We start from the raw sequence: 9,880 nt of genomic DNA on the forward strand, positions 1-9,880 counted from the left end.
GCAATTTATCCACCCACAAGAGGTGTCACTTTCGAATTCACACTAAGGCTTTGTGGTGCCAGATGTGACCCTGATAATTCTTCCCACTTAGAAGCCTTAAACTTGACAGAGAGGGAGCAGGAGAGTGCTTAACTGTTGTTTCTCCACAGTCAAGTTTTTACGGAACCTTCCCACCCCTCCATCTGTAAAATTTGCTTAATGGATTTCAGAGACCTGAGCCAAAATGGAAATGACTGGACCCCAAAGGCTGGGGATCCCACTGTGCATTACTTGAGCCACTCCTAAACACCACTAAAACTCCCTTCTAAATTGCTACCCCTTCTCAAATATTCATTTTAATTTAGCTGACCTTGTAGTTTAATGATTATGCCACAAACACTAGATAACAAAAACGTGTATTTGAATTCTGCCTTCACTAGTGCTATCTGTGGGATCCTGCTTTCTTACCCACCTGCAGTTTCAGATAAAAGCACCTTGTAGGGTGATGTCTTAAGTGTTTAATAAATGTGAACTTGCACTGCTATTGTGCATTTGAAATATCTTCCTCCCCTTCCCCACCCACTCCGGTCCAATTTTTGTGTTTGGAATAGTTTTGTTTGTATTTATACAGCCTCGATTCTTGCATCTGCATGTTCAGTGTAGCAAGAATGGGGAGAGGGGACTGCTCACTTCTGAAACTCCCAGAATGGTCGCCACCTTCATTAACTTCCTCTCCTATTTCCTCATGGAATTCTGCACACCTCCTTAGGCATCCAACACTGCTAGCATGCATACACCTCTTTCCCTTTAATGAAAATGAGTAAGTCAAACGGATAAAATGTTCCTGTCAGCACTCACTCAGGTAAATTGGCTCTCAATATTTGAAAGGAGAGAGAAAGGGAGTAAGAATGACTTCAGTGCCAGAGTTCTGGCCTAAGAGCCTCCAGCCCTCTGGCAAAAGCATAAGGTGCAGAGCTCCACCCAGTTTTGGGGAGATCCCTCCCTTCTACCATCTGCTTAAAATTAAAATATTGCCATATAGCAAAGAAAGGTTTGAACTTGCCCACTGCTTCTTTCATAGAAGGAGGTAAAAGAGGCAAGATTAAATAACAGCCAAACTGTCCTTCCATTCCAAGGAGAAAATTCTAGATTCAAGTCCTGTGATAGACTACAAGAGGTGGTAAGGGCAGGGCGGTGAGAGAATTGGAGTCAGAAGACTTAGTTCCGGTTCTGGTTCTGTCCTTCATTTGCTTTATGAGCTTGGGCTAGAACCTTATTTTCTGAAAAAGAGTCAGCTTAAGCATGGCAGCTTTGACTGGTGCACTGCTTGAGATGTTTCTTTGCCAAACAAGTGTGAATCCAATCAAACCACTAGGTCTAACTTCCGGTTTACAGAAAATACAGAGGATGAAGGAAAGTGTTCAATGACACAACATGGATATAATCAGCAAAATCCAAAATGTGAGAAATTGTACAGGGTGAATGACTTTGTTTCTTCAACAAATGAGTGGCAGGGGGAGAAGGAACCTTAGATATTAGAGATTTAAGAGACTCAGCAACCAAACGCAATGTGTATGTAGACTGGTTTTGATTCTAATTCAAATAAGCCAATTGTAAAAATACACTTATGGAACAATCTGTGATATTTGAAGTGTTTGGACATTTGCTGATTTTAAGAAATTATGTTATTTTCTTTAGAGGTAATGTTGATATTACAGTTATGTTAAGTAAGTCCTTTCTTGGAGAAACATGAAAATATGTACAGATAATAACAGGATATGATACAGAAATAATATGTAACTATTATGTGTATTATATTAAATGTTATATATAGTATGTAATAGATATATAAAATTTTATTACATATCATCCAAAATAATAAGCAATGAATAAATGACATTTCAAAATAATCTAGTAGCAGACCAGTTGGTGGGGGACAGATGATGGAGCAAGCTCTGTCTTATGTTGATAATTATTGCAACTGATCAATAGATTTATGTGGGTTCATTATGATATTCTTTCTAATTTTGCGTATGTTTGGGATGGTCTATGATAAAAAGTTAACGAGCACAAACAAATGTGGGTTCTGTGTTATTGGGCCAATTAAATCTTTGATTCAGTTTCCTCATGGAGACAAAAATAGCACCTGCTTATAGAATTGTTGTAGGCACAAGGAAATCACTCAGCACAGTGCCCCGCACATAATAAGTGCCCAATCAATGTTAGCTCTCATTATCGATACAATAAGAGATTTGTACCGATTCATCTCTACGGCTCCTTCCAGTTGAAAGGGTATCTCATTCCAACCTGTTTCTATCACTTCTTAGCCCTCTTTATTTTCTCTCCTACTCACTGTCCGTGTTTCGGGAAACTCTAACTTCCTCTAATGTGCCCCTCCCTCTGCCTGAGGCATCAGGATGCTTTACCTGGGTGGCCAGGTGTCAGTTCCATAAGGCGTGGTAGACTGATTCCTAGATTGGCAGGTGCAGGTTTCTGATTTCCTCACCTGCTCACTTGCTATCTGGCTCTTTCTCTAGTAGCTTCCTGTCACCTGAAACGAGAGCTTGAAGCCTGAGGAGGAAGGTAGAAACTCGGGGTGGAGAAGGGTGAGTAGGATGCAGTTACATCCCGACTCCACCACTGCTCCTCAACCTCCCCACCCCTCGACGGCTAGTGGCGAAGGGTCAGAACGGAAGGTGCCGGTCTCAGCTCCGTGCCTCCCTGGCAGTGTGGAGTGGAGCACGACGCTTGACTTCGTCTTCCTCAGCTTCCTCATTTGTAAAGTGAGGACCATAATACCTATGCTTTTGTTAAGAGAGAGCAGTAATTAAGAGTCCAACTTCAGAGCTGGACTTTCAAAGTTAAAATCCTCACTCTGCCTTGTATTAACTGTGTGATCTTGGACCCCTCTGTGACAGTTTCTTCACTGGTACAGTGGGAAAAATAATAGTACCTACTTCATAGGATTGTTGTAAGAATTAAATTGCGCAACACCTGTTACACGGAAGATACTCAGCGAATGTTGGCTGTTGTTACATAGCCATGATTTTGTACAATGTACTTTGAGAGCCCACTTGGGTGCCTGGCACCTCTCAGGCCTTCTGTCTGACCCACTGGATTGCCACACCAGCCCTGGGGTCTACCACCAGGAGCTCGGGCCAGCACCGTATCCAGTGGATGTGTCATAAACCAGGGTCATGCAAGGGAAAACACTGAGTCACACCCTTTTTGATATCAGATCTTTCCTTTATGCCAGGGCACTTTTGGATTAAAATATTTCCAAAAATGAACCTGGGGTGGAATGCAAGAGGGGAAGAGAAAGGAAGGAGAACAATAGCTTGTGGGTGTCACATTTCGTGTGTGAAGTAACAGACCCGAGGAAGACCAGTGATGGGGATTCAGTGGGGAACATCCTCACTTCTCCCCAGCCCTGCCAAAGAAAACAAGTGGCCTTCCCTGGCTACCACCATGCCTCCTATAGGCGCCTTGAGGCCATGGGCCTGTAGGTAAGGCCAGCCCTCCCCCACCCCCTTTGGTGCCTAAAGTGGTTACTCCTCTGGTTGGAGTGGCAGCTTAATGCCTCCAAACTTCTGGCTCTGAATCATTACTCAGCATTGGACTGAGCCTAAGAATGTGGAAAACAAGACTGGAACCCAAGAAGTCTGGAAAATAAGAACAATGGGAAGCAACAAGAGACCAGAATCACAGAGGCAATAGCCCTGTGGGCCCTTGGTGTGAGCCTGGTGGAGGGGTTTGATGTGGGCACCTTGGGGCTGGAGTCCCCAGTTCTAAATATCACCCCTCAGAATTACAGGGCATGATACTGAGTCTCTGGGCTCCTCTAAGGCATCAGATCTACGTCCTGACCCTGACCGGAGACCCCACACTAACAAATATGCATTTCTACCTGCCACCTGCTCCCTTGGCTTCCCAGACTGTAGGGTTGCAGGCAGGGGAACTTAGAAAAACAAACAGCCCTTGTGCTCCCTCCTCTGGGTGTTGAGAAAGATCTGGGATGGAATTCGTTTTGTGGGGATTTCCAGGTACCAAATCGCTTGAGCGTGTTTGAACTGAGCTTGGCTGTTTTCACCTGCCTGACAAGGGGTAGGTAGGCCAAGCCACACCCGATCGTGCCGAGTCATGGTTCCTAAGTGTTTGGAACAGCAGCAAAGATGTGGGCCAGATTTAACAGAAACAAAGGCAAAGCGATTGACAACTGCAACACCAAAAGCCCAGCTATAGTGGCATACCTTTTAGCTTGGTATATCTTCCAAAGTGTAGGCAAAGGAAAACCTTATTTCTGAGTAAAATAAGCATGTGATTTTGTATAATCTGGGCATCAGGATCTCAGTTCCAATGGTCAGGTATGCATATAAAATGGGAGGGGGCATGAGGGAACTTAGTCTATAGCACAATAGTTAGAGGGACTTTTTTTTTTCTGCCTTGGACTTTCTAAAGAAAAAGAAAGGATTTGTTGAAAATGACAGAGTCCACTCTCCATAATGAGAACCATGTTTTCTTTAGTATGTATCTTTGTCTTTAGCATGGAGTATATATGCAACAAATTGTAAAACTGCCTCCTACTTCCCATAATATGAAAGTTATGACACTTCCACAGACTCTGTACGGCTTTGTTCTTGATAGTGGAATGGAAATGTGAGGTTAGCACTTTTGGAAATGGAGAGGACACGCATGGGTCTGAAAGGCGATGCTATGGGTTGAATTGTGCCCCTTCGAAAAAGATATGTAAGAATTTGATAAGGGATTTATATCCAGAATATAGAGAGAACCCTTAAAACTTAACAACAAAAACTCTTAATCCAAAAATGGGCAAAAAGCTTGAGTAGATATTTCGCCAAAGTATATATACAATTGGACAATAAGCACACGCAAAGTTGCCCGTCACGATTCATCAGGGAAATTCAAGGAAAAACTCAATGAGATACTGCTTCATATCCTTCAAGATGGCTACTATCAATAATACAGAAAATAGCAAGTGTTGGTGAGGATGTGGAGAAACTGGAACTCCTGTGCACTGTTGGTAGAAATATAAAATGATAAAACCACCGTGAAAACAAAAATAGCATTACCATATGATCCAATAATTTTACTTCTGGGTATATACCCAAAAGAATTAAAAGCGAGGTCTCAAAGAGATATTTGTACACCCATGTTCACTGAAGCAGTATTCACAATAGTTAAAATATGGAAGCAGTCTGAGTGCTCATCCACAGAAAAAACGATAAGCGAAAATGTAATATATGCACACACACACACATGCACAATGGAGTATTATTCAGCCTCAAAAAGGAAGGAAATTCTGCAACATGCTACGACATGGATGAAACTTCAGCATATTATACTAAATAAAATAATCTGGTCATAAAAAAATACTCTATGATTCCACTTATGTGAGGTACTTAAAGTAGTCAGAATCATAGAGGCAGAAAGTAGAATGGTGGTTGCCGGGAACCGGGGAAAGGAGAGGAGGGGGTTTAATGGGTGTAGAGTTTCAGTTTTACAAAACGGAGTTCTGGGAGTGGAAGGTGGTGCTAATTGCACAATGATATGAATGTGCTTAACACCACTTAACAATTCACTTAAAAATGATTATGACGGTAAATCGTATGTTATGTGTATTTTGCCACAATAAAAAAGATTGGGGGAAAGAAAAGAAAAGTCTTCTCTAAAATTTTATGGTCCCAGGTAAATAGCATGAGAATGAAAAATGTAGACTATATATGCTTTTTAAAATCGATCACATCTGACTAAAAAAGCTTTATTCATAATAAGTGGTATTATGCAAAATAACAACAACAGCTACAACAACAAACCCAGAAAATCTTGGCTTTTGGTATTTTCCTTTAAAAGAGCAAAATGTACTAATGGTATGTCTCTATTAATGCTGAGGGTCGGTGGCAAGTTTTAATTTAAACAAATTTTTTAAACATCTAAAAAAAAAGATACATTGGGGTCCTAACCCCCAGTATCTTTGAATGAGACCTTTTTTGTGGGTAGGGTCTTTACAAAGGTGATCGAGTTAAAATGAGGTTGTTAGGGTGGGCCCTAATCCAGTATGGCTGGTTCCTCATAACAAGGGGAGATTCGGACACAGACGCACATGGAGGAAAGACGATGTAAAGAGACACAGGGAGAAGGTGACCGTCCACAAGCCAAAGAGGACGATCTGAAATGGATCCTTCCCTCACTGAGCTCAGAATGGACACGCCCTGCTGGCGCCTTGGTTCCAGGCTTCTAACCTCCCTTACCATGAGACAAGACATTTCTGTTAAGCCTCCCATTTTGTGGTACTTTGCTATGGCAGCCCTAGAAAAAACGAATACAAGGGACAACAGGTGAGTCTGTGGTGCATCTCTCAGCTGTCTCCTCAAGACCTGCCTTGTCAACAGCGCGGAGAATCCGGAGAGTCGGGGAGACACTGTCTGCATTTGTTGGTCTGATCTGTGTCCTTTCCCGAGTCTAGAGCAGCTGTGGCCCAGGTGATCTGACCTACGTTTCCTCTCCAGACCTTCCATTTCTTCTCTCTCATCCTGGTGCTTCTGCTCACAGATAGCCCCCTTGTCTCCTCTCCTCAGGTAGCCTGGGCTTGATCTGCTTTTTTCTTGTGTGTTCATTCAGTGCACAGTGATGATGAAAAGAATGCGAAACTCCTTTTGTGGAAGAATCCTACATGGAGATTGCGTTGACGATGACCCCTCTGTTTCTAAGACACTATGACACTCACTGGGAATCATCACTAACCACCCTCTGAGCAACACTAACAAGTACTGCTTCAACATTTTCCCTACCTACATGTGGGTTTTATTTGGACATCTAGACAGGTTTCTTCCCATGAAACAGCTAGCTGCTTCCATCGGTGGTTGGTATAGAATCCCGGGCTTGACTTGCAGTGGCTACAGCTGGCTCTGGGTTAGTGAGGGACCCAGGTTTATGGGACAAACCAATTGAAGCCTCTATGACTCTTGGGGGTTCTCGTTTAATCTATGCTGTTTGCAGATCAGGGCCTCTGTGTGTGATCTCCGGGCTTCCTAGGCAAGGGTGCGATGGTATAGCAAATTCTACCACCACTTCCGGAATACCTATTCGAAACACGCTATGTACACTCTTTTTTTTTTTTTTTTTTTTTTGTAAGACTACAAATAAATAATGAGAATATACAGTTGTATTTATTTGTGTTTTCATAAAGAAACATAGATAAGATAATAAATAAATAAATACAAATGATTGCCAACAAAGGAGAGCAGGAAATGCAGACATGGAATAAAAGCAGAGGAGGAGGCAGCAAGACTTCTCGGCGTACTGTGCTTTCGAATTGTGATTTGATTCTCGTAAATGAATTATCCATTCAAAATAAAATTTTTAAAATTTTTAAAATTTTTATTTATATTTATTTAGTTTTTTTATTTAAGGCAAGGCGAACCTTGGTTGACTTCACAGATTGCAAGGACCTTGTCAGCTTACAATCCCTTATTAGTATTATTTTTTTAAGTTTTTTTTTATGCCTACAGCACCTGGTCTTCCTAGGTGGTCTCCCATCCAAGTACTAACCAGGACCGACTCTGCTTAGCTTCCAAGATCAGATAGGATCGGGCTTGTTCAGGGTAGCATGGCAGCAGACTCAAATAAAATTTTAATTAAAAACATATGCTATCTATCGAAAAGGGCCGCAGAGTCCCATTTTTGTTTATGAATACATCTTATGTAATTTATAAAAAGTTATCTTGTGTTACCCTATGTTTAAAATGGTGAGAAGTTTGTTTGGCATAAACGTGAGCCTATAGAATCTGTCGGTAATAATCTCAGAATGAGCATTAAATGCCAGAGTAGAACGTGGAAGACCTCGACCTCTTCGTTGGGGCTTCGCAGAGAACCAGCCAAGCGGCTTTGGTGGGCTAATCTCTTCGCCTTTCTCTTCCTCGCCTGCTCGGCTGTGACTCCTCCAGTCTCATTCCACCAGAGTTGTTTCGAGGCTCAAATGTAAACACATTTAATGTAAACACCATTATCATCGTCCTGACAGTACAGTTTCCAGTTGAACATGGGCACCTGGAAGCCGCTGTACAGTTGGAGGCTGTTGCAACACCTGCACAGCCCAAAACGAGGTGCGGTGCGGCCTTTAGCGTGTTCGCGTCTGCCTCCGCAGTGCTGTCTGTTCACTGGAGTCGCTCACAGAATGGATGTGGGTCTCTTCACTTTCTGACTGGCCCTTGCACCACGCATTTTGCTAACGATTGAAGGGATCATGTAATAAAAAAGTGTAGGCAATGGAGGCAGAAATTGGTGTCTTCATCCAGGCCAGGATAGGAGGTCTGGGTCTGCAAACAAAGGAGAAGTTTTAGGAATGCTGGGTGATGACTTAAAATTCTTAGGCTTCTAGTCCTCTCCTTTCCCTACCTTAAAAGCACACAAAATGAAGGAAGAGACAAGACAAATGGTAAGATTTTCGAAAGATGTTTCAAGAATGAGGCAGGAAAAGCAAGAAAATAAACAGCAGATGTGTCCTGACATGTTTTTCTGTTTCCCTTTAGCTTTTTTTTTCCCCCCCCTAAAAACATATCTAGGATATCGTCTCCTCTTAACAGAAATTTGGAAGGAAAGTTTGACATAATCCTCGGCATTGTAAAACTTCTTTGTGTGGCTGTCACTGGAGTGCTTTTCTTGCATTCCTTCATGAAGCCAACCTACAATGTGGCAGGCCTGTGAAGCCAGGAAGGGAGGAGGTAATCTGAGAGGAGCTGCAGGGCGGCTCCCCAAGGCGCCGGCGATTTGTGGGTGGGGGGGAGGGGGAAGCAGCTCCTCCCGGCCTCGTGCTGGGCCCCTCCTGCCGCCACAGGGGAAAAGGAGGAGAGACTTACATTTAAAAAGGCAGAAGCCTATCCGTGGCAGCGGCCCTAAAATGCCCAGTGAGAATTCTCATTTGTGAGGTCAAATCTAGGTCAAAAGAATTACCTAATCATCTCTGAAAACTCCCTAACTTGAGGGGTCAAGTCACACTGGCAGTACCCCGAATCATTAACTAAATCTAATTTGATCTTTAAAAACTTAACCTAGGAATTTTTTTTCTTCTTTTGCCTGAGCCAATTTTTCTGGTGGCATTTCTGTTACTTCCTGTTTGTGACTGAGCTTTCCTTGCTCTACTTCCTTTTTTGGGGTTTATGTTGCCTCGACTACCATTTCCACTCAGATGTATGGAAAAGGTACGTGTCTGTGTGTATGTGTGTGTGTGTGTGTGTGTGCGCGCGCGCGCACGCGCGCGCGTTGATTGAAAGGGCAAGAAATAATAACTTACATTAAATCTTTATGTTATAAAACACTTTTCTCACCCATTCATATCCTTTTATTTACTTTTCACAGCGCTAGGATTTAAGAAATATCATTATGCCCAAATTACAGATAAACTGAAATGGAAAATGATAAGTGGCTAAGGTCACTCATGAAATAAGGGAGCAAAATATAAATCTGAGTCCCTGATTCTAAATCCAAATCCAAAGTTCTTTTCATTGATTTAACTCTTAGGGAGAAGTCTAAATTTAATTTATTTCATAAAACTCTATTCAGGGAGAATTTATTTATTCAGTTTTTATTACAGAATTTATTCCTGACATAAAGAAATGGCTTAGCATGGGCCCTTCACCAGAGCGATGTCAGAATTCTTAAGGATCTTCTATTTAATTTTTTGGCAACTCCTCGCAGTCCTTGGACATGGCTCTCTCAGGGCCAGGCTGGGCGGTCCGGGTTCCCCCAGCCCAGGGGTGCATTACCAGAGGCTGGCAGTAGGGGGAGCATATGTGTCAGAGGAGAAAAGCTGCTGAGGCTTAGGCAGGAAATGTCTGAGACCATGTGTCCTTCACAGGCCTGGGTTGGAAAAGCATTTTTATTT

The 9,880-nt window shown here is 42.5% G+C and overlaps 1 pseudogene; it reads right to left on the minus strand.

Annotated features, from left to right (window-relative positions):
• Nucleotides 1–7,499: 7,499 nt before the first annotated feature.
• LOC118608941 lies at nt 7,500–7,618 on the minus strand (annotated as a pseudogene).
• Between the last annotated feature and the right edge of the window lie 2,262 nt (nt 7,619–9,880).

Source organism: Rousettus aegyptiacus, unplaced genomic scaffold (assembly GCF_014176215.1).
Source record: "Rousettus aegyptiacus isolate mRouAeg1 unplaced genomic scaffold, mRouAeg1.p scaffold_m13_p_10, whole genome shotgun sequence".
In the NCBI taxonomy this organism is placed as follows: Eukaryota; Metazoa; Chordata; class Mammalia; order Chiroptera; family Pteropodidae; genus Rousettus; species Rousettus aegyptiacus.